The sequence below is a fragment of the Peromyscus eremicus genome, chromosome 10, assembly GCF_949786415.1.
Source record: "Peromyscus eremicus chromosome 10, PerEre_H2_v1, whole genome shotgun sequence".
NCBI classification, from domain to species: Eukaryota; Metazoa; Chordata; class Mammalia; order Rodentia; family Cricetidae; genus Peromyscus; species Peromyscus eremicus.
This window is the reverse complement of record NC_081426.1, coordinates 75,763,782-75,790,146: the sequence shown is the minus strand read 5'-3', so window position 1 is coordinate 75,790,146 and position 26,365 is coordinate 75,763,782. Positions and strand designations below refer to the sequence as shown.

Here is a 26,365-nt window from a genome sequence, read left to right as displayed (position 1 = left end):
GTGTAGCTTTGCTCCTTTCCTGGATCTTGCTCTGTAGACCAGGCTGGACTTGAACTCACAGAGATCCACCTGCCTCTGCCTCCCGAGTGCTGGGATTAAAGGCGTGCGCCACCCCCGCCCGGCTTTGCACCACTTTTGAAATAGTTGGCATATCCTATCCTACTGAGCTAGTCAACGCTATAGTTTCCAGAATTCACACAGGATATGCTTGATGTTTACTTTTGTCATCCAGTAGCATGCACAGTGCCTTTTAGCACCATTAAAGGCAGCTAGTGGGGGCAAAGTTTCCTGTTAACAGCTAGCATGATTTATTTGACTGTGTTCCAGGAGAACAAGAACGATGTTCTTGAGTCATGTTCTGTGTGATTCAAATGTGCGGTGTCCTCAGCAATAGGTTCTCACCATCAAGGTCTGGAGGTCAACAAACAGCCAATGTGATAGCTTGTCATATTTGAGGGACTATGAGACCCCACTGACCAACCATTCCTGGCACTAGGCTTTTTATTTGATAGGCTGTATTTACTGTGATAAATTATGTGTGATCTGAGAGTTAATAATAGTAATTAAGACTGGAATAAAAGAACCTGTCTTTGCTTCAGCTGTCTATCAAGGAAAGCAACATTATTTAGAAAATTGCTACTAACAAAACCACTGTACCTTGTAAATATATTGTTATTCAACAAATTCTAACCATGCAAAGACCCAAATGTGTTCATATGTACTTCTGTGTTCACGGCACACAGCCAGCCACTAGTTCCAGCACATGATTCGTGACTGTTGTATGTCACTTAGATTTTGTGGTTTGACATTACAGTTCCACAATTAACTAAATAAATTTCATAAGCTAAATAGAAAACATGTTAGCAAAATTTACATTTCATAACAAAAGATCAACTGTATGGCTTATATATTACTTCAAAGGATGTCTCTTTAAGAAAAAATGTAGGTCAATAGTGGATTAAAAATAGTAGACAATAACAAAAAGAGAGAGCGTTATAATGGTTTGACCAGAAGGTGCACACTGTATACATCTTCACCAAACTTCTTCCATGACAAAACTCCACAGCAGGCAAATGTAAATGATAGCATATATGTTAAAATCAAAAAGAAAACAAATCCAAAAATTCATTTCATAAGCACACAATGGCTTGCTTTTTATAAAGAAACAATTTTTTTCAATCAATTTGCATGTCATCAGCTTATGTTTTATATTATATATTTTTGAACATTTTAAACATAGAAAATTTAGGAATTCTACCAATTCTGTTAACTAAGACATTAAGTAGAAAAGTTTCATTGTATCAGCTATTTTTCTTTAATTTGAATCCATTTATTATTGGTAAGGTAATGTATACCAAAACTTAGGAAAAGGAGTCCCAAAAGAAGCCAGTAAGTGAAAGTAAGGAACTCTGATTCACAATTCAGTAATGATACTAAATCAGAGCAAAAAAATCCATTAATATCAAATAATTCTTATACATCTATAATAAATAATTATTGGTTATAAATATAATTTAGAAAAAAATAATTTTAATTCACTTGTTAATTTCAATGCAGCTGTTGGGATTTCATGATTGTTTATTTATAAAATCATTTTCAGAAACTAAAATTATGTAACAACAATATTAATAGTAATTCATTTTAATCATATTCAGTAATCTAACAATAAAGTAACCTTCAGGCACATAAATAGTTATTATTTACTGCTTCAAAATATATTTCCACAGCAATAAAGTAGTTTATTATAGAAATATGCTTCCTACATACAATGATGGAGATTCTTATAAAGGGTTCTCCAAGAAGTCTTTCTACATAATTGTATTTCATATTATTACCTGTAATGTCTTTTAGTGCTCAATATTTTTTAAAACATAGGCACCAATAGTAAGATACAGAAGCCCAATTTTCTCCAACCTCAAGATTACATTTGGCCTTGATTAATTTAATTATAATAGAATCTAGTACTGTACATTATATTTTGGAAGTTTTGATGATAATGATGGTAATAATAATCATAAAATCATGATCTTTTAGCAGAATCCTTAATATAACTGACAATTATACCAAACGAGATGGTTTTATTTCTCTACATAAGGAATAGAAATAGCCTGGCATTACATATTTTTTTTTTCTAAACATGCCAACGGGTTGGTCACATAATAGTGTCAAGGTCACCTTTTTAGTTCTTTTGTTTTAAAAATGCTGAACATTTTAGTATTTTCTAAGGAACAAAATAATTTCTAATGAACAAATAGTTAAAAATTTCTGCTGTGTGCTCTAACTTTGACACCCACTGTATAGAATTTACGTTTGGTAAACAATTATTCCTTTTGTGTAAAATACAAAAGAACTTCTCCCAATATGTGTAGTTAAATCTGAAGTACTTTTGAACTAAAAGGCACAATGTATATGTCAATATATTTTTGCATATATTTGAATTCAATATAATGTTTACTTTGATAATATAGGCAATTGACAAAACAATGTCATTTTGTGATCCAAAATCCATAATCTCAGTGCTAGATATTAATTATATACAACACTGTACCTACGGAATTCCTAAAGGAAGGTGGCCATGAGCTAGATTCCTGTTTCATAGCAAATTCCCGTTTCTATTTGACCACAATACATAGCAGAAACAACATAATGGAGGGAAAATTAATTTTAGAACAGAATGGTCTCGGAACCATGGTACTTCAGCAGTCATGTTTGGTTGCAGTCTGCCATAGAACCAGGTAAGAGTCATTTCATTTAACCAGCTTATATGTCTAAATGTATTTATTCAATTAATTTTTCAACCACATCAGTCACCAAATTCCTTCCAACATGTTAATCCATTTTGTTAACATAAATTGGTTTACTTATATACTTCTATTGGGTTAGTTTAGATTCATTGATCTCTCTTTACAAACATTGTTTTTCCACTGTGCATAATTTAAACCCAAATCTGCTCCTGTGAAGAACAGAGGGAGCCTTGAGTAAACGTGTAAGTAGTGGATGAAGTGCTGTATGAATGAGTATTATTGACAAGAACCATTTTTCAGACCCATGAGTATTGGCCAAGTGTTCCTCTGGTCAAAGAAAGAATGTTCTTAGTACAAAAATATTTATCAAATAATTCTTAGTTAATAATATATTGAGGAAGAAATAAGTAGAATTTTCCCAAGAAATTCTATGTGACAAATGTTCATTCAAAAGGATCATATTTTAAATGAATTCAATAATTATTATTTGAAGGATCAAATAGTACTTAGCACTTATGCCTTACACATATTCTTTATGAAAGAAATGCCTTCTTCACTTCATAATCTCATATGTCACTGTAAATTTGAAAGTATGGATTATTTTTGCACTTACACTGACTTTATTATTATACTTTCCATTTAAGAGGGAAAGGCACAAAATTAAATAATGTATATAAATTATAATACTTGCAATTAGTCTTATAATTTGAGTATTGTGTATCTTACAAAGACCCTTATGTCAAAGCTCGGTTGTCACTCTATAAAACTCCTAAGAGATAATGGAACTTTTTAGAAATAGAACCAAGTCGAAGGGAACTATGGTATTACAGATATGTCTGTGAAGGGGATTTTGGAATTTGGGCCTCTTCTCTGTCTTTTTCTTTGGCTCCCCAATATCTATGAATGGATCAGTTTTATTTTCCCATCATGACGTTCTATAATCGTGCCAAGCAAGTTTAAAATCACAAGCCAAAATATGTTCTTTCTCTAAATTGATTTTTCTCATGTATAGGCCACAGCAATATAAAGCAGACTCAATTATTTACAATGAAGAAATAAAATATAATATGATTTGCTAAGATAATAATTATAATATTTTAATACTACTATTTATACTTACCCAGAAATACATTACAATGTATTTTTGGCAAATTTTATAGCATTAGCATTTTCTTCTTTTCTTATCATATATATATATATGTAATATTTTCATATAGATTAAAATCTTAGCAGCAGTTAATAGCAATAATGTCATAAATAATAACTGATGAGAAATTAAGTCAAAGAACAGATTAGGAGAGTGAATAATATAATTTACATTTTAAAATTATTATACTTCATACTATAAGCATACATTTTATACATTTTTATAATAATCGAGGTAAAAGTGAATGAATAAAAAATATTTTAATTTGTTAAAATCTCATAGTATTTTGACAAAGTTTATAATTTGCATCTTCTATTTGAGTCAGACGTCCATCACTTTTCTTTGTAATATCTTCAAAGAAGCTCTAACTTACATTTATTTGCAACTCTAAAAAATCCAAAATATGCATTCTTTTGAGATGCTGATGAAAGCAGAATACTCATTGGTTAATCACACCAATTCATAGATCATATTATCCTCCTTCAAAAAAAATTGTTTTGTTTTGTTTTAATTTGGTTTGGTTTGGTTTTTTTCCAGAGACTATGTCAAAAAGCTGTTGCTTAGACCTAGATTGAACTTACATTATACCCCATTTAAATTTTGAACTCTTGGTTCTCCTGGATCGTAGCCTGAATAGTAGGAATTAGAGCTCTGTGCTACGATGCTTGGCTTGTATTTTGTGTTATTTAATTATGATTATTTTTTTAGTTGTGGGCATCAAACTGAGAGCCTTTCATACACAGGCAAGCATTCTCTACTGAGGTACATGCCCAACTCTTCTTAAAAGAGTTTTGAGTGGCTGATATGCTGAGCATGGACACCAAATGGACCCTGCTGTGGGACGTTCTTTCTGTATGCTCTGAATATATGTTGCTGCAATTTGTTAATAAATAAAGCTGCGTTGGCCTATGTTAAGGCAGGATAAGAGACAGGTAGGAATTTCAAGCAGAAACAGAGGGAGAAGGGCAGAGTCAGGGCAAGACTCCCTCCAGCCATGATGCCAGGAACATGATGCCAGCAGACCGGTAATGCCACAGCCATGTGGTAAAATATAGATTAACAGAAATGGGTTAATTTAAGATGAAAGAACTAGCTAGCAAGAAGCCTGAGTCTTAGACCAAACAGTTTGTAATTTATATAAGCCTCTGTGTTTATTTGGAACACAGGATAACTTCCATCTACAGAACCCCAATTATAATATTTAGTAGAGTTAAGTTTTCCAGTTCCTCCTACCACTCTCCCATTACAATTGAGCTTTTTTATGTGTAGAAGGAAGAAAAAGCATTCTGTGTTGTGGAGACTACCTATGTAAGCTGGTCATGACGGTAATGTGTGTCTACTCATCCAGAGTACCTCTGCTCTACAATTTACAGAGGTCATCAGTGAAATTCACACCACAGCAGCTTAAAAATAACATATTTATTACTTTTGAGTTTTCTTGGGCGGGATTCCAGGTACTTCTTAGCCAAGTATTTTTCCTGGGATCTCAGTAGGCTGAAATCAATCAAGCTATTGGCAAGACTCCATTCCTTCCTAAATTTTAGGTGCTTCTTCCAAGTTTATGTGTTCCTAAACAGAACACAGTTGCTTAAAGCTGTAGACCTGAGGTCCTTGTTATCTAGCTTGCTGCCAGACTTGGGTCTCCAACTTTGGGCAGATGCATATCCAACAACAACAAAACGCTGACAAAAATGTTCACCATATCACAACCTAATTTCTCATTATGCCAAATGAACTATACAAAGCACTTACATAAGCTACACATTTTTTTCACAACAACTTAATGAGGTATTTTCCAAGTGTTTAGTAGACAATCAATATTCAGTTCTGAGTGTGTGAATATATTCACATTGCAAACAGAAAATATGTTGCAGCTCTGTGTGATAGAGCTCTTGTGACTAGCACCTTTCTGAATTTGGCATATGTATACTTGTTCATATATATAATATATATATAATATATATATTATATATATATAATCACATACTGTACAATATAGTAATTACATATATTTTTTGAGTCCTATGAGCCATCATTGCTCTCAAACAATTGGACTTCAGGAAGGTAATGATAGTAATCTTCACTTTGTAGCCAAATAAGACAAAATATGGATAACTAAAGGACGCAGTACTTGCTACTGACATCTCAATGGATGGCAGTCATATGGGTTTAAATCTATTACCTGGGATACGTAAACTAATTCTAAACCTTCATAGCTGCCTTATACGACATTCACTTGATGCACCAAGAGTTGGAGAATTAGTTAGTATGAGGAAAACTGCATATATTTGTTATCAAAAAGCAATGACCTTTTGAGAATTAAAATACGAAAGTATGTATTTCTTTTTAACTTATATTAATGTTAATGTGAACATATTAAGGCATATCTACCACTAAGATGGTAAAATATGGACAAGTGAGGTAGCTACAGTGATAAAAAGCTCCTGAAAACGAGTTTGATGACTTGTTTCTGATCGGTGGAACCCATATGGTGAAAGGAAAATATGGATCTGAGTACACTCCTCACTACTCTCCATGTGTTCTTCTTTCCCTAAACCCATATACCGGCTAAATAAACAATTGTTAAAAAGTAAATATCAAACAATAATCCATAAACTTTTCAGTTTTCTGAAATTATATGAAACTTAGTAAAAGTGAAGGACAGGTTTCTGTGAGAATAAACTTGGTAATGTCCATTCACACTATTAACTAGCTAGTCTTATTTCATATGTGTCAATTCATCAACTAAAAAAGCAGGTTAGACTCATAAAAAATTACCTCTTCCACAGTGTAATAATTTCCAGAAGAGTAAAGGTATTACTGACTTAACTTTGTGGTTTTCTTTCTGATGCTTTTCTTTAGAAATCCAGGTTATAAGGGAAGCATAATTATTATTATTATTTATTATTGTGCTTTCTCAGTATTATGCATTTTATCTCTCAGTCTTTAGTCAATTTGTGACTATAATATCAGAAAAATGATTATACTCATCTAAAATCAAAATTGCATGGAACATAGAAGTTATCTTATGTAAATTGTTCATCTAAGAGAAGAGATGTAAAATAGTAGTGATAAATTAATTTGAAAAAATTTAACAAGAGGGAAAGCAAGAGAGATATATACAACGTAGGGAAGCACTAGTCTTTAGCCTAGAGAACTGACTTCCTACCTAGACAGCTGAGCTCTGGTCTCAAATCAACTCATTACTTTGGGAAATATTAAATAGATGACTGTTTATTTCCTCAGAATCCTGGGTTACTTAGTACTAAAGTACATTTAAGATAATGAATTGCACATACCATGCATTGTAGAGCTGCTAACTGCATTAAACGACAATTGACTATACTCTTAAACACTACAAAAGGATGTGTTATAATAGCTTTGCATGGTTTTCTTTTGATTATGTTTTGCATTCATTCACAAATTAATTTTTGAAATATTTTCTAGATTCTGCTATGATGACAAACATTGTAACTTCATTAAATTTAATCTTTCTCTGTGTCTATGGAGGTAAATTTTTATAGAATTAAAGCAGTAGCTTCTCTTGCCTTTTCACATATAGAGGGATTGATGGGTGATCAGGATCAATACCTTATCTGCAGTAATAGATTTGAAAGGACGGTTTTCATTTTTCTGGTTTCCTTTCTGCTGAGCATCCTGTATCTGTACTCAGTCAGCTGCTCACTGAAGTTTCCTCATAAGTCTGGCAGGCATATTGACAGGACTCACTGTACTTTATAATACATACTGAACTTCATCAAGCATGCCTAAATTTTTAGCATGGTGCCTTAAAAATATATTTGAGTGACCCAAACTCCAATGTACACACTTCAAATATATAAAGTAATTTTTTGTTGCTTTTTTTTTCTTTCTTTCTTTTTTTTTTTTTTGAGACAGGGTTTCTCTGTGTAGTTTTGGTGCCTGTCCTAGATCTCCCTCTGTAGACCAGGCTCACCTCGAACTCACAAAGACCCGCCTGCCTCTGCCTCCCGAGTTCTGGGATTAAAGGCATGTGCCACCACGGCCGGGTGTAAATTAAATTGTTATATCTCTGAGACCACTTTTGATCAGGTTGTCAAGCAGCCTTAAATTCCACCATTCACAGGAACTAAAACTCTAAGTGGTAACATCAATTTTATTGTCTCTGCACTATTGCCTACATACACTAAGCTTTAAAGAACCCAGTGGCAAATGCTATGAATAAGAAAACAGTCTATTGTTACCTTAATATACTTCTAGGTTCTTTGTGTTTCCCAAATTTCAGTCATAAAGTCAATTGTATTAAGCTGTGCACCTCACAGTTAGCTTGCTACTCCCCATTCCTAATGACATCTTCAGAACCTTATCTTCAGTTACATTAATAGTCTTCCCATTACTCTAATTCCCAAAGTACATGGTACAGAGCTTTAACTAACTTTCCATTTTTTGTAATACTCACTTACTCATTTTAAAAATGATTGATGCAAAGTTCATGTGTAATACGAATTGCTAAATGGTCTTATTAATAAAAAAAAACTGAGAGCCAGATACTGGGGTGAAAGCTGAGAGATCAGAGGAATAGAACAGGCCAGCCACAAGTTCTCACAGCTGGGAAATCCTCAGCCCAAGTGAGAGCTACTTGCTGTGTACTCATGCTTATATACCTTTCTGTGCCCTGCCATCTTACTTCCTCTCTCTGCCCAGCTCTATCACTTCCTGTCTGTCTGTACAGACCTCCAGACCTCTATGGTTAACTAGTGCTGGCATTAAAGGTGTGTGCCACCATGCCGTCTCTTTTCCCAGGGTGGCCTTGAACTCACAGAGATCCAGATGAATCTCTGTCTCCCAAATGCTAGGATTAAAGGCATGTGCTACCACTGCCTGACCTCTATGTTTAATATAGTGGCTGGCTTTTTCCTCTGATATCGAGGCAAGCTTTATTTGTTAGAGCACAAATAAAATATCATATTTCTCCTTTTTTTCTAAAATAAAAACTTTATAAAAATATATACAATAAGTACAATAACTAAATATAATATATACAGGCAATAAATACATCAACAATGTCTAGTCCATTTGCATTTGAAAAATTCAGAGAAAATATTCCATTATCTATCCTATTTTGGGGATAAAATGTACTTAATTCACTTTCTACCCTAACTTGTATTACCACCCAAAAACTATCTTTTGATGTCTTTCAAACTTACACACTTTACACCTTGTAGTGAATTTTTTCTGAATTTGTTAACAAGGAAAACTATAACTATCCAATCTTCAATTCCCTCAGAGACCCATGAAGGAAATATTATTACCTAGTTAAACAGGAAGTACAGATAAGCGACTTCTAAAAAATGTGAGGAATGACAGAAACAGCTGGCTGCCTGGACAGTTACCCAATGTTTCTCTGCAATGTTGGGGCATCCATCTTCAGCCTAGAGGTCTAGCATATCTGACAGACTCATCTGTGAAACAGGATTTTCTTGTCTTGGCAAGGATCAGCAGTTCTTTCTTTTGTGTCCTTTTCGTCCATTTTGGACAGCATACTGTCAGTAGTTGAGGTGAGGGTACTTTCTTACCCAGTGGCTAACTTTTTCCACAATGAAAGTAAACTCCACATGGAGCTTCTTCAATGCCCATCATCTTCTCTGAAATAGATTGGTGCTTCCAGGAGCAGACATATCTCATAGTTATCAAAAAAAAAATAAGAAAAGAATCTATGTTATTAAAACATCTTAAATGCCATATTCTGTAGATCTCTGAAGTGTTTGAAGATGACCTGTGTATCTAAAATATATTTCTACTTGACCTTGAAAACATACCTAATATGACTACAAGTTTGATTGTAATGACTAACTACTAACTTTCATTTCTTTATATCCTAACTAGTTGGTAATAATAACTTTCAAGAACTAGCAAATTCCATTACATTGTTAAATAAACTGTATAGTACAATACTTTGAACAAGATTAGAAATATATGTACAGTATTTTCTAATAAAATCAATCTCAAATTTATATTAATATACATAATTTGTATACAATATACAAAAATCTAATCCAATGTAAAATATAAAGCAGTAGTTGCCTTTTAAAAGTAAATTCAATAAACTACTTTTTCATCTTAACATATCTATAGATTATTGGATAAAAAGACAAATCATGGGAACTAGGTACTTATCTACCCATTAACATACATTGTTAGATCACCCTATTGCTAAATAGATAAAAGAATCATATTGAAGAAGAAAAGTTATGGGAAGTGCCATAATACTTGATATGATAGTGAATAAAGAGTTTCTAGTAAAATGGCATCATGGATCTAAGTTTGGGCCAAAATTTATATATTGAAGAATTAATCCTTAAAAATAATGATGTAATTAGCAGATGAGACCTTTGAGAGTTGATTAAGTATAGATACATCCAGAAGAATTGGGTAAATGCTGTTATAAAGAACAGGAAGAGAGGTGAATTTCTGTCCAGTTATGTGTATACACAGATGAATGGCCAAGAAAGACAAACAACACATGCTCTCATATACAGAACTCAGATTTATATATGAATAAGAAGCGGGGAATAAGTGTATGTAGGTGAAAGGAAACTCAAAAAGTGTAAGTGTGTGTGTGGGGGGGGGGAGTGGCTTTAAAAGAGAGCCTCAGGAAGGGTAGCAGGATGCATGCAATACGAAAGTGAAAAGAAGAATACCGTGAGTGGAAAGGTTTATACAAGGATGGGCATGGGGAGATGGGAAAGACATGGAAATGGGGGAAGGGCAAAAGCATAGTACAGAGCAAAATAAGGTAAAACTGAAAAATAAAAATCTCATGTTTTCTCTCATTTGTTTTTACTGGATTTTATATACATACATAAAATGGTATGATTCTACATGAGATGAAAGTAGACATTAAATTATCTAGGGGAACAAAGGAAGAAAGAGTGAAAACAAGGAGGATAGGTAGTTTAGGGAATAACCTCAACATATGAATAACCTTTATATGAATATTAAATGAAATAGAAATAGTATTCCTAGGGGACTGGACCTGCCTGGACTGAGTCTGCCAGGTTGATCTCAGTCCTCAGGGGAGGCTTTGCCATGGAGGAGGTGGGAATGAGGGGTGGGCTGGGGGGAAGGGGAGGGGGCGGGAGGGGGGAGAACAAGGGAATCCGTGGCTGATATGTAGAACTGAATTGTATTGCAAAATAAAAAAAATGGTCCTCCTAATTCTGTGCCAAAGTTCTTATTAAATAACTAATAAATATTTTCTGTAAAACTTATCTAACCGATGTTTTAGTATATATTTTGATTACACACATATATATGTATTTTATTTGCTGAAGGTTACTGGCTGAATCAAAATAATTTATGATATGCATTGAATCATTAAAATATAACCCTGTGACAAGCCAAAAATCACCAAGATTTTGAAATTTAAAGGAAACTGAATGTGTGTGTGTGTGTGTGTGTGTGTGTGTGTGTGTGTGTGTACTATCTATGGGTGTGTGTGTGTATGTGTACTATCTATGGGTGTGTGTGTATGTGTACTATCTATGGGAAAGACAGAGGTTCTCATATTACTATTATATTGGAAATACCATAGGTTAATGCACACAGCATCTGTCTCTCTGTCTTTCTGTCTCTCACTCTCTCTGAATGTGTGTGTGTGGGGGGGGTAGGGTACAAGTGTGAGGGGAATGTAGAAGTGAGAAGACAATCTTGAGTGTCATTCCTTAGGATATGTCCACCTTTCTTTTTTTCTTTGTACTTTATCAACTGAGCTGTTTTCCCAGCCTCCCTCAGTTACTTCTGTAGATGTGGTTCTTCTGCTTTACTAGTTAAAATACAGACTTGAGTTCTGTTTCTATGATGAGAGCAACAGGCATAAAATCGAACATGCCAACAGGCAAATAAGTGCTGGTCTCTTGATATAGTGTCAAACATTTCCCCAGCTCTCAGCATGCTTTTGCATGAAGTTTGTGGTCTCCAGTGACAGAAAAGCTTACTTTATTTATTATGCAATATCAATGTGTTCTAAAACATATATACCTTAGTTAAAGATACTTTATTGCTAAGACCCTGCATTCATCTTCTCTCTCAGCAAGGTTTTTGCTGAGAGCATCTTGTTTCAAAGTCAATGGCTGCTAACTGAGGAAACTGTTGTTTTCTGGAATTTAAGGTGGTTATAGCTGGTTAAAAAAATAATAATAAGACAACATCCAGGTGTTGCAGTATATACCCAGCACTCAGGAGGTAGAAGCAGGCAGATATCTAAGTCTGAGGCCAGTCTCATCTACAAAGTTAGTTCTGGGATAGCCAAAACTCCATGAAGGAACTGTGCATTTAAAAACAACAAAAACAATAAAATTTGTATCAAGTGACAGTATTTCCTGAATATTTATTAGAAGCATGAAATATTGTTGGATATCCTAGAAGGTCCTGCAAAATTTGTTGCAAGCTTTTTGAATTCTAACATAGATTTATGACTAAATTTGGGTGTTATCCTAAGTTATTTGTTAGCAGCTCAATAAGGTTCACAGCATTTCCTTAAGAGTAGATCACATCTCAGGAAGCCATTTCATTTGCTCATTAATAAAAAAATCATTTCTTACTCATTAATGTTCTATTACAAGATTGCAGCAACTGACCTGATCCACATTCTATGTTTGATTTTTATTCTCCTGTTTCATCCACCATCTCTCCGTATCCCCTAGAGTCTTCAGCCACTTAGCCTCATCTGGGAGGTATAGATTCAACTTCTTTCTAGCTCATTTTAATGTTTGCATCTTCAGTTTTTTTCTCAGGAATCACAAACATCCATAATGACATCTAGAATGGTGAGTCTTTTCTATGGCTTTCAATGTACTGTGCCAAGATCCATCAGAGGAATCACCAGTTACAACAGGTAAAGCCGTGCAAAATGTATTTCTTAAATAATAAGACTTGAAAGCCCACATTACTTCTTGATCTGTGGGCTGCAACAGAGATGTTGTGTTTGCAAGCATGACAACAACATTAATCCCATACATCTCTATGTGTGCTCTTAGGGGACTGGGTGCGTTGTCTGTGAGCTGTAATATTTTGAAAGGAATATATTTTTCTGAGAAGAAATATCCAAGAAACCATGCCATAAACAGATACGCTGTCATCCAGGCTTTGTTATTTCATTTATAGTGTACAGTAGAGTAGCTTTAGTGTAATTTTTAAGGGTCCTAAGATTTTTGAGACCCTTAAACTTAATGTCATCACCTACATTAGTCCTTAACAAGAGAAAGCCTCTCTTTAAAGTTTTGAACACATGAGGTTGTAGGTGGCAATAAAGGACATTTTCCTGCATTTAAAATTAGCCATTAGCATAGTCACATTCATCAATTATCTTGGCTATTTTTACATTGTGGTACAGTTTCCTGCTGTAAGTCTCAAAAAAAAAAAAAAACAATATATATTGGACTCAAACATTCTTATCACCCTTACAAGCCTTCACAGCATTAAGGAGTTGAAGATTTACTCTGGATTATTTAACCTTAGCCTTAGACTTCAGAGAAACTTGTTGTTTATTTGGTCTTCTGTCTTGACTTCTAGAACTTTTCAACATATCAGCCCTAAAGTTTTTTTCACTCTCCCATCTTTAGTATGTTAACTGGTGTGGTTCTTTCAATTTCCCTCAAGACTTTTTTCATTTCAGTTACAATGTGACTGGTTGGTAGAAGGCTTGGTTTTCATACTATCTCATACTTTTATATCCCGTCTTCACTAGGCAGAATCATTAGTAGTTATTGAATTAAATTGAGATATGCTTAACTTTTGTCACATCTGAGTGATTTAAAATCCACCTAGATTACTAACTAGACCAGTATCGGTACTGGTGTGTCTAAGGGAGACTTGAGGACTGGGAATGCTGTGGATATCACTCTGTATAAATAAAATGCTGATTGACCAGTAGCCAGGCAGGAAGTATAGGTGGGACAAGCAGAGAAGAGAATTCTGGGAACAGGAAGGCTGACTCAGGGGACACTGCCAGCCACTGCCATGAGTACCAACATGTAAGATCCTGGTAAGCCACGAGCCATGTGGAAAGATCTATAGATTTACAGAAATGGGTTAATTTAAGATAGAAGAACTAGATAACAAGAAGCCTGCCATGGCCATACAGTTTGTAAGCAATATAAATCTCTGTGTGTTTACTTGGCTGGGGGACTGGTGGGTGAGAGAGATTTATCCTGACCGTGGGCCAGGCAGGACCAGGAAAACTCCAGCTACATGAGGGAAAAATGGAGAACATTTCATTAGTGGAGAGGTTGAAACACAAACAGTTATCAAATAAGTTTGCATTCTTATATGGGCCTAACTTATGCAGAAAGGCCAAATATAGTAACCTTATTAAATACCACTGATCACTGATCATGAAAACAAATATAACAATAACAATGAACAAGTTTGAAATACTATAAGAATTATATGAGAGACGTAAAGTGGGCTTATGCTCATAGGAAATAGTATCCACATGTTTTAGCAGGGTGAACACAGAACTTCAGTGAAATATATGCAAAGTCCATAAAGGGAAGCTCAATAAAATGGTATATGGCGATTTGCCTGAATTTCATTTCTTAAAAGTTACAATTAAGGTTTTAATTATTTTTAAAAATATTTACTTTATGATTTGTGTTTCTGTGTTTGTGTGTGTGTGTGTGTGTGTGTGTGCATGTGTATACATGCACGCATGTGTGAAGATATTGTACATTGGTGTGGGTCCCTGCAGAAGTCAAAAGAAAGAGAATATTGGATTCCTAGGAGCTTGAATTACAGAAGGTTGTGGGTAAACCAGTGTGGGTATAAGGACCTGAACTCAGGTACTCTGCAAGAGCAGCAAACATTTTAATCACTGAGCACACTCTTCAGCACCTAGGTCTTTATTATAATCTTACTTTAGTTTTAAGAAATTCCAACTTCATTTTTTTTTCTAATTATGTATAATTTTTTTCAGTGTGAACAAGTCAAGAAAATTTCAAAGTATATTCCAATGTTGATATGGTTTTCTATTTATTTTGCTAATGCCTTTACTATTTTAACTTGCAATAAATTTAAGTTAATAGGCAATATAATGATATTATCATATTGTTCAACACTGTCACATGTTTTGACACAATTATAATTATTCTTTTGCATATTATTATTGATTCTTTGAGAGCTAGAGGGATAATTTAAGTCAAGCATATTGTGTCTTATTATTTTGACACAATCAAGATTCTTTTGTGCTGTTGAATAGTATTGACCTAAATTTTGTAGAGCATATATTTTTACTTTGATATTTTCCTTCTTCATATCCATTTCAAAAAGAATCAACATAAATTTGAAAAATAAAGAAAAGTAAATTATTCTAGGAAAAAATATATTTAATAAACATGATACACAATGTTAAAAGAAATGCTTGCCTACATAGACATAGTTAGGTATGTGTATACCGTTGTTTGATCTTAAGACTAAGCTAAAAATTAGCACACTGGTACAAATTCTATTTCACTTTCATTCCTTTCTCACATTGTGTAAGTGGACTTTTAATTATAAAATGGAGTAAACACAGCCACTATGGAATCTAAATTGCTAGAAGAGGATTTATTACCACCTACATGGCATAGTATCATTTTCTATATAAGGCATAACCTTCAGTTCTCTAGAACAAGGCGTGAATGTGGAATTAATTGAGAAGTACTTTTAAAGGGAATGAGATTAATAGCAAAAATAATGACCCTCAAAATAAAAACCAAATCTTTTATGAAGGATACTAGAATAATCAACTGCACTTATATTTTCTAGGCCTGATTATAATGAAGATATGTATTTTTATCATGTTATATATTCAGTTTTTTATGCCTAAAGGAAGTCTCAACAAGAACTGACAATTAGATTAATCTTGATATTACTCCTTTAAACTGATATAGGACCTGTTTGTCATTGTGTTGTTAATTTTTATTACCCAACTTTTAAAAAGAATGACTATATTATATGTTATTGAGTCATTTGAATAACTTGCTTGGCAAGAGCATATGTATAACTCACTTGTTTTTGTACTTGGCTGTACTCTAATAATTTTTAAAGAATGTTTATTTATTTTAATGCAAAGTTTTACAGTGTAACTCCCTTGATCTGGACTTCACTATATACAACTGGCTGGTCTCAAACACAGGGAGATCTATTTGCCTTTGCTTCCTCAATGCTAGGACTAAAGACATATGCTATCATACTTAGTCCATATTTGTTTTTAAACACATTGATTGAGATTGTGGATTATGAGACTTGTAAATTTAGTTTTTAACACAGAATAAATTAAACCAAGTAGCAAGGTAAATGGGAAAAATTTCAAGTAATTTTGAGTGTCTCACTTTCCCAGAATTTTTGAACATGTCATGATTATGGTTTTAGATATTATTTCAATCAGAAACCCAAGAAGAGATGCATTCTTCATGTCTCATCATACTTCTGAGTATTATTGCTGGTACTTAATTGCTGATACTTAATGATATTATTGAGAGTTGATATTATGAATTCATACATGTAATGAGTTGGACTCAAGCAATGCCTCACCATTGTGCCTTTATACACCAGCCTGCAAGGTCTTTCCTTTCTATTTCCATTCACAGGTATTATTTCCTAGAGAAATAAAGCTTTATTGAAACAACATACTCCAATTTAAACAGAAACTGTGCCATTATTAATTTTAGAGACATTGAAAAGTTTTTCTCAACAATCTTTTTCTCCTTGTGCACAGATCACTATCCTGCATTAGGTTATACCACATTTCCTGCAAGCAATTGGATTGCTGTAACTAAACTGACTATCCCTCTCACTATCACTTGGTAATAGTCTAATTCTTGTACCTAATGTAATGGAAGCTAACAGGAGCACACACACACACACACACACACACACACACACACACACACACATACACACACACCCCTAAAACATTATTAAATACATTTCAAAGTCAGAGAATTTTTTTTCAGAAAAAAAAAACTGGAATAACAATATGGCTACAATTTTAGCTCAGAAATCTACCGTTGAGTTAATGGCAGGCTATTTCCCTGAAAAATCCCTCAAAACATGACCTTCAGAGTAAGACAATATCTCAGAAATCTCAACTGCCTATAGGAGGAATAAATTTTAAATCAATCATGTGACAGTAAAATTTTACATGATAAAGTTCTTTATAAAGGAAAAATGGTTCATGTGAATTAATATTGCCAATAAAAAGTAGTGATAGGTGTAAAGCATATGAAATTTTTGCTAGTAACTGAAAAAATGATTCTGATTCTGTGACTGCAAGCCTACAATAATGTCATCTACCATTATCCTTTAGTTATTATTCATTATGTGATTTTAATTTGATTTTAGTATTGTTTTGTAGAAGTTTACTGATCTCCTTTTAGTGTATCCAGTGTTTACTTGTAGTAAAATTATAGGTTTTCAAAATAGCCACTCAATTAAATTTATTGAAATGTCTTTTATATGTTATTCTTAACTCTAGAATGGTGGATCTGCGTCAGAAGAACGTTTTGCAGTACATCAGAAATAAGGTTAAATTTAGTGATGCATGCTGAGATATGATCAGTTTGCCAACATCTGACTGAAAGAATGTGCAGCATAAGTTTACAATTGATGAGGAAGCATAAATTACAATTTGTTGGCCTTTTTCCCTTTGAGAATAAATTCAATCTAACAGATAAATTCCCACCTCTAATCTATTCACATCTGTTTCTACATACATACACAAGTACAAGTAGTATTAGATTAAAATCTGAACCTTGAGTGGGTGAAAGAGAATAAAGTAGAATCATAAATACTCCCTTTCTCCATAAACTGGCCTATCTAGTCTTAGGTTATTGGCCACCCCAGTAGAGTCATAAAGGGTTTCCATCTCGCAGAGTGGGTCTTAAGTTCAATCAGATACTGGTTAGTTACTCTCAGAAGTCTTGTGCCACTGCTCCACTAGCACATCCTGCGGGCAGGCCATCACTTCAAAGGGTTTGTATCAGGGTTGGTATTTACCTTTCTCCTGAGTTAGCATGCAGAGTGCCTTCCAGTACCATGAACACTAGTCAGTAAGAGTCAAGGCTCTAGATTGTCACCAGCTCCACCTCTCTGAGTTCTTTGTTGTGTAGGTGTTGTCTTCAGCAATAGAAACTCGCCCTCTGTGTGTGGAGAGCAAAATAACCTTGGCAATAGCCTGAGTTCTCTGAAGTTTCCCATGAGGCTCCTTTGTCCAAAAATGTAGATGTAGCCTATTTCCAAAACTGGAGGCTTCATTTGGTGGCTCGAGATGATCAGTTGGGTAACTGTCTTCACATTATTTGGTTACTCAATTTAGTCTTCATATATGTATATATTTTAGGAAGCTTCTACTATATTAAGTTTCCATATGACCTCTCAAATGGCTTAGTTTTAGCTATCCCTTCCCTATTTTCTTCACTATTATTTGCCTCCCTATGTGAACCTATTCCCCCTTCTCCTCCCTTCCCTGTCTGTACTTAACTATCTGTTCTATTTTCCCTTCCTAAGGTAATCCAGTCTTTCCCCCAGTCACTTACTGTATACCAAACCTATGTGGTTATATATATTGTAGCCTGATTATAGAAGACTTAAGACTAAGCATTCTCTTATTACTGAATATATACAATATTTGTGTTTCTGGATTTGGGTTACCTAACTCAGGATGATTTTTTTTTTCCTCTCCATCCATTTATCTGAAAATTTCATGATTTTTTAAATAGCTTAGTAATATTCCATTGTGTAAATGTACCACGTTTTCTTTATCCACTCATCTATTGACTGACATCTAGGCTGTTTCCAGTTTCTGGTTATTATGAATAGAGCAGCAATGAACAGGGTTGAACAAGTGTCTTTGTGATAGGATATAGAGTCATTAGGGTATATTCCCGAAGCAGTATAGCTGGTGCTTGAGGTACATCAATTCCCAACTTCCTGAGGAACTGTCACACTTGCTGTGGGATGTTCTGTATGTCACATGTGTTGCTGATTAGTCAATAAATAAAACACCGATTGGCCATTGGCTAGGCAGGAAGTGTAGGCGGGACAAGGAGGAGAATAAAGCTGGGAAGTGGAAGGCTGAGTCAGAGAGACACTGCCAGCCGCCACCATGACAAACAGCATGTGAAGATGCCGGTAAGCCACGAGCCATGTGGCAAGGTATAGATTAATGGAAATGGATTAAATTAAGCTGTAAGAACAGTTAGCAAGAAGCCTGCCACGGCCATACAGTTTGTAACCAGTATAAATCTCTGTGTTTACTTGGTTGGGTCTGAGCGGCTGTGGGACTGGCAGGAAAACTCCAGCTACACACACTGATTTCCATAGTGACTGAACACATTTTCACTCCCACCATCAAAGGATGAGTACTTCACTTGCTCCACATCTTCAACAAATGAGCTGTGATTTGTTTTATTGATCTTTGCCCATTTAGACTGGTGTATGATGAGATCACAAAGTAGTTTTGATTTGTATTTCCCCAATGACTAAGGCTGTTGAAATGTCTTTAAATATTTCTCAACAATTTGTGTTTCTTCTTTTGAGAATTCCCTGTTTAGATTTCTTAAATTGGGTTACATGAGGTTTCTTGATATTCATTTTTTAAGTTCTTTTTATATATTTTGGATATTAGCCCTCTATCAGATGTGCAGTTGGTAACAATCTTTTCCCATTCTGAAGCCTGCAGCTTTGTCCAAATGATGGTGTCCTTTGCCATGTTTTCAGTTTCATGACTTCTCATTTATTTAGGGCTGATCTTATTTCCAGTGTGTTGATAGTGTTCTGTTCACAAAGTCTTTTCCAATGCCATGTTGTCTGTAGTACAATGTGAGGTTAGTGGTGGTGGTGCCTCCAGCAGTTCTTTTATTATTCAGGAATATTTTCACTACCCTGTTTTTTTTGTTGTTTTATTATGTTTGTTTTGTTTTGTGTGTATGTGTGGATATCCATATGAAACTGAAAATGTTTTTTTTAGTATCTGTAAAGAATTGCATTGGAATCTTTATGGAGATTGATGATATTATTTCTTTTTTTGTTATGAATACCTATATACTGAAATTTCTGTAGCTTCTTTCTGATATTCCCTCCTGTCTTAAAGCTACTACCTAAACCAAAATAATGTTGGCCATTATTTCCATTCCATATCAACTCAGTTTTAATGCTGATACTCTGCAAAATGTCTATGCCCCATTCCCAAACCACATTCATAATCACAGATTCTTTGATTTTTATCTTTCATAGAGGAGTCTCACTTAAGTGTGTTAGGTGAGTCTACACTTGCAATGCCAAAATAGCAAGTCATACAAACATTTAAAATTGTAATGATTTGCTATTATAGTATACAGTGAAAATAATTAATATGTATTCTTTTAACTTTAGAATTTCTAAAAACTTAAACATTATCTGTCAGAGTCATTAATAAATTTTAATTTTATAATACAGAATAGTATTAAATAAAATTTGCTCCATGAATAGGAATTCACAGCATTGTTGAAGGCGTTGGTTGTGCAGCATTTATTTAACTCTTCATTGTTGTGGAATCTGACTCTGAGTCTTCCATATATTCCTTCAATTATGCATACCAAGATATTAACCCATGTTGCTTTGTTAATCTCAATTGATATCTTCTTAAGAGAAAAAAGAAACAATGACATTTCCTGGGGTCTTAAATGCTGGGTGTAGTCAGTATTTTTCTTTGAGTCTATAGTGAGGAGAAATGCTAATAATTGTTAGTTGTCAGTTTTGATGAACTCAACTGTCAAAAAATTTCCAATAAGCTATAAAATGTGATGATAGTGGTTTTGTGGGATTCTTTTGATGATTTAGACTTTTACATAAACCATCAGCCTTCTGAAAAGTTGTCAAAGCCACACTGTGATTGTGTCAGTAAACACCCAAACTCTCTCCACTCACATTACAGGTATTAGAATTTAGGCTACATTGTTTGTGAAATTATAGATCTAATGACAGAAAATAGAACTCATTTTCTCACACCCATTATTACAACAGTGTCATCTTTCACGTGTAATTTGTTCTTCAAATCTTGAGAAATTAGTCGTATCTCAAACTGAACTTCTAGACCTCCATTATCTTTTAAAGCTTCAAACTATATATGGGTCATTGTCCAACAACAACAACAGAATGTAGAGCAAGGTCAGATCTTTAAACTTACCTGCTTTCTGATACATAATTTCAAGTGAAAAGACAGATTAAAAAAATGAAATTAACAACCCATGTAAAATATACAAAATACTTACAAATAAGAAAAAAGAAGCTTACTATTTTGAGAACATTCATATAGACTACATGTTTTATCGGCATAATTCAGAATTCTACTACTAAATAAAAATTAGCATTAATGAGCACATACTTACCTAGCAGGAGAGATACAAATATCTTGAAGATGGGTTTCCTAGGGTGAGGATAATTCATTACACTCAGGATGTGCTAACCCTTGCAATTTCCCCAAATTCAGGAAACTCAACTACACAATTTGTGGTAGTGAGGAACTGTATTCATGCTCTCTCCTTACAAATAAATGAGAAAAAAAAGATTGGTGAGCACATATAGCATGCTCAGATAGGAAAGAAAATGGTTAGGTAAACCCAGTCTACCTACTCTGCCAGTGTCTATGTGTCAGTACTCTGTATTTCACACAATTGTGCAACGATCTGTAGAATATCATGCTATGTTGTATTATGTACAACTGGTATTTATTCATGGAATTTTGTTTATTTATTTGCTTACTCTTTATTTACGTGTGTGTGTGTGTGTGTGTGTGTGTGTGTGTGTGTGTGTGTAGTGTGGTTCTACATGTGCATGTGTGTGACTTTCTGAAGAGGCCAGAGCTAGACATAAAAGATCCTGCTCTACCAGTCTCCCCCTATTTCTCTAAGAAAGGATTTCTCACTAAACCTGAAGCTCACCATTTTAGATAGCATAGCTTGGCAGAGATGTCTCTGGAACTACAGACTTCAAAAAAGTAGTTTTTCCATATGTATACAAACGTATTAAAGGAGTTTTTATCATTATTTTTTAACTTTCTTTTTATGTATTCCTTGTGTCTTTCACATCATGCCTCACAAACCCATCTTTTCTCACACTGCCCACAGAATAAAACAAAATAAAATTTAAAAGAAGAAAGGATTTTTAAAAAGGGAGGAAGGGAAAATCTCACCATAGAAGCTGCAGTGTGACACAGTGAATTACACAGTAAATCCCTTCACTCATACATTTTTTACATGTAGGCTTTCATGGCAAAGAATCACTGGTCTACTTCAAGACCCCCGGTCCCTGCTACATCATCAATGCTGAGCCCTCACTAGGACTCTCCTGCTTTCACACCCTCAGAGTCAGTCCCGCTCTACTGTGTTGTCCAGGAGTGGTGTCGGGGTCATTGTCTGGAGTGCTGCAGCTCATGAGGGGCAGAAACAGCTCTCCCACTCTTTTGACCTCAGGGCCAGCTCTTCCACCTGCCTCAGGCCTTGATGGGCAGGGACAGAGAGGTCATCTCTGTCCCACCCATGCTAACACATGACAGATGCGTAATGGAGGCAGGTCTTCCATACTCACTACTTTGGGGCTGACTGTCCACACCTCTGACAATAGGTCCAGCTCTACTGTGCTGCCCAGGTGCGGTGGAGGGTCCACTTTCTCCCATGCTGCAGCTGGTAAGGAGGATGATCACCTTGCTCGTCTGCTGCAGGCAGTCAGGGGTAGAGTATAAAGTGGTGCATCTCTCCTCCACCCACACCTCCACATGATAGACAAGTAGTGGAAATAGGTCTCACAGCTTTGGGGCTAGCTAAACCAGAACTCTGCCAATAGGTTTGACTCTTTTGTGCTGCTCAAGTGAGGTGTGGGGCCTGTTTGCCCAGTGTTGCAGCTGATGCCAGGCCAGCTCTCCCACTCATCTTGGGCCTTGATGGGCAGGGGTGAGGGGGGGGAGGGAGAGTATCTCTCCCATACCCCTGACACCATAAGACAGGTGAGTAGTAGGAACAGCTCTCCCATGACCACAACTTTGAGGCTGGCTCATGTATACCTCCACCAACAAAGTCAGTTCTATTGCGCTGCCCAGGTGAGGTGCAGGGGAAAGAAAAAGAAAGAAAGAAAGAAAGAAAGAAAGAAAGAAAGAAAGAAAGAAAGAAAGAAAGAAAGAAAGAAAGAAAAGAAGTGAAAAGAATGTAATTGACATCCAGTAGTACCTCTAAGTAGCAAGCAGTGATAAGAGTAACTCACTCTACAATGAGTAAATGAAATACATAGTTCTATCTCCAGGGATACAATACAACCATTGTTCCTGATGAAGAGAATGGTGGAATCATGACTTGGGAAATGTTGTCTATGCTCAAAGACAACAGAAGTCTTCAACTACATTGAAGTTACATTGCCTACTTCCTTTTATAGTTATGAAAACACCATTTAGTCAAACTTCAGTAAATACTTAGAAAAGGTCCATACACTATTGTAAGCACTGTGGATACAAGATGTAAAGAAAAAAACTCAGAAACAAAGTCAAATAATGTGAGCTCATAGTTGTATCAGTCTAGTCGTGTCTAGAGGACATTGTTTCCTTAATTCAAAGCATCAAAATCCCTGCAGGGAGAAGGAAAAGAAACCACAAAGTCCTGTCTCTAAGCAAGAAACTAGCTACAGTTGAAACTTGCTTGGAAAGGCAAAAATCAGTTTTCTCTGATGGAATGTCACTGGACATACCAACCATTCCAGGGCAGGCTAGGGACCCAGAAACAAGAAGTTGACCAACACAAAATTGACCCCATGCTTTGTTTTGTTGTTTGTGAGAATTTTTTTTTGCTATATTTTGCCTTGTTTTGTTTTTATTATTAATTATCTATTTTTTTTCATTTTTTGAGAGACAGTGGTAAAGAGTGGGGAGTGGCAAAGAGAAAATGTGAGGCAGGGTAGGGAAGTGAAGATTATGTGGGAAGAGTTGGGGGAAGGGAAGAATATGATCATACACATTGTATGAAAAAAATTTTAAAAGGAAATAACTTGACAAGCTTCATTATCTCTTAATTATTTTTTCATGCACTTAGTTACATTTTGAAGTTTATTAGAATGCGTAACATTTTTCTTTGTTATGATGGATGAATTTATTTATTTCATACACAATGGAAATGTTCTTGAATTCTTGTTGTTCATCTAAATAATGTAAAATATTTAATTCCTACCCCAGAGTTTGAAAATCTAGATTATATTTCCTCTGGAGGGACCTACCTCTACTAAGTCCCTGTACAGAACTTTTAAGAGATAAAATATCCAGGCCAAGATCAGAGAGACAAATGAGCCAGTATTTTATCTGCAGCTAGACTTTTCTCCTTTCTCAATGGCAGAACTATAAATTCCTGTCTAATGAAATTATTCATTGTGAGTTTTCTAAATCTTTCTGTATTTGCATTTGTCTGAATTCACACAAAACTTTCATAAATTTAATTTCTTACATATGTAAATCCACTATATTCTATTCTTTAAATTCCAAGATTTCAGTTGGTTAATAACTGTCGTAGTCCCTTTAATGAATAAGTAATAGTTATTAGGAGATTGAGATGTAGATCAGTGATAGAAGATTTGACTAGCATGCGCAAGGACCTGAGTTTCTACACTGACTTGATTTAAAAAAACCAAAACAGTTTGTTAGAAGTATCTTTTTATTCCTCATACTTTCAAGCACAATTATAATTACCATCTTAAATATTGCTTCTGTTGCCAAAGCCTGTATAAGTATTTTAAATATTGTATGGCCACTTCAGAATGAATGATTCTAATAGGAAGACAGATGAAGTGCATCATTTCTTTAATCTAAGAAATGTGATTTTCCTACAGAAGGCAGGACATTTATCTCAAAAATGATTCTTTATGGACTACACTCTATTACTGTGATGAGGTAGCACACTTCACCTGTATGTATTACTCAAAGGTCAGTATGGAATGCTTCGTGTAAAAAAGAAAAGGATTTTGGAGGCCTTGAGGCTGATTTAATCATAAATCTGCAAGGATACTAAATTTAATAAAACATCTCTGGACAGTTCAGTTCAGTTCATAAAGATTTGGAAAGAATTAAAACTAAACTATATTGGTACTAATGGCTCAATTCATGATCAAACATAATTCTACATGAAGTTTCTGAGACCTGAAGATTTCTTGATTTTATGATGAAATAACTAAAAAACATGAAATTTGAATATTTAGTATAATATAAAATAATATTATCAAAAATTATTCCTATTTTGCTGGTTGCATGGAATATTTATGCTAATTAAATTTTCATAAAATTTGTAAAAAGATAACAAGGCAGATATTCAGAGATGTTAACTAATTTTTTCAAAAAAGTTGAGTTATCGATAGAGCTCATCAATTTTGATGCAGGCTTCCTTTAAAATATCAAAGTCTATTAAAATTTGATATTATACAATGATGATTTATAACTACTATGACATCATTGGAGAAAACGTTAAAATGCAGTCTCATAAAATTACATTGTGTGTATCAACTCAAGCTACTTGAAGTAATAATATTCTTTTAGCTTGAAGAATAGAAAACTTCTACTACTCGGAAAGGAAGAACTCTACCACTGTGGCAGCAACTCCGTGAAACCTTGAAAACTCTCCCTATGAGCCTATGATGTAGCAGACATTTCTTCCTCTGTGAAAGGAAGAGAAAATAATAGCTGAATCACTTGAGAAAGCTTCTGCTCAATTTTAAAAGTCTTGGGAGAAAAGGAAGAATTGTTTGATTTTTAGATGAGAAATGCTTCAGTGATGCTGACTTTGAATTAAAAGGGGCTGAACAAAATTCACTCAACATAATAATAAAAGCTTCTAAAAAACAACCCATCATAAGTTTATGAATTAAAGGGAGGATATTAGGTCAGTATATCAAATATGACATATGTATGCATCCAAATAAATTGAAGATATATTTTACATAGCACCTCAAATCTTAGATAGGATAAAGTATATTGGTTTACAATATTTTCCTCAAAATGATGATGATAAATGAGAGATTATTCTCAGTTTCTGGCTATTAGACCCAAACAGAATATCATGTTCTTAATCCACACATTGAATTTTATACGATACATGAGTGATAATCATCCATTTATTGTAATTTATTGTATAAGAAGTATGTTTCAGAGCCCAAAGTTATATAAATACATACATTTGTATCCATGTACTCTTGCATGCAGTTGAAATTAAAATGGCAATTAAATGAGAATATTCTTCCACAAAAAATGAATACTTCCTGTAGTCAGAATATATAGATATCATGGAACCTGTACAGCTTATGAACAGGTCAACTAGAGAATGAAGGATGTAAGTTAAAACTAAGTACAAATATTAGAACCATATCTTTATGTTGATTTCTTCACCAGCAGAACACTTACAATCCCTGTGTGGGCATTTCTGTTTAACTATGACCTAACATAAAAGTAATGAGG

The 26,365-nt window shown here is 34.5% G+C and overlaps 1 non-coding gene across 1 annotated transcript; it reads left to right on the top strand.

Moving 5' to 3' along the window:
• The first annotated feature begins 21,270 nt into the window (after nt 1-21,270).
• LOC131921340 (U1 spliceosomal RNA) lies at nt 21,271-21,435 on the top strand. Its single transcript, XR_009381963.1, has one exon. It is a non-coding gene; the product is annotated as a U1 spliceosomal RNA (small nuclear RNA).
• The last annotated feature ends 4,930 nt before the right edge of the window (nt 21,436-26,365 follow it).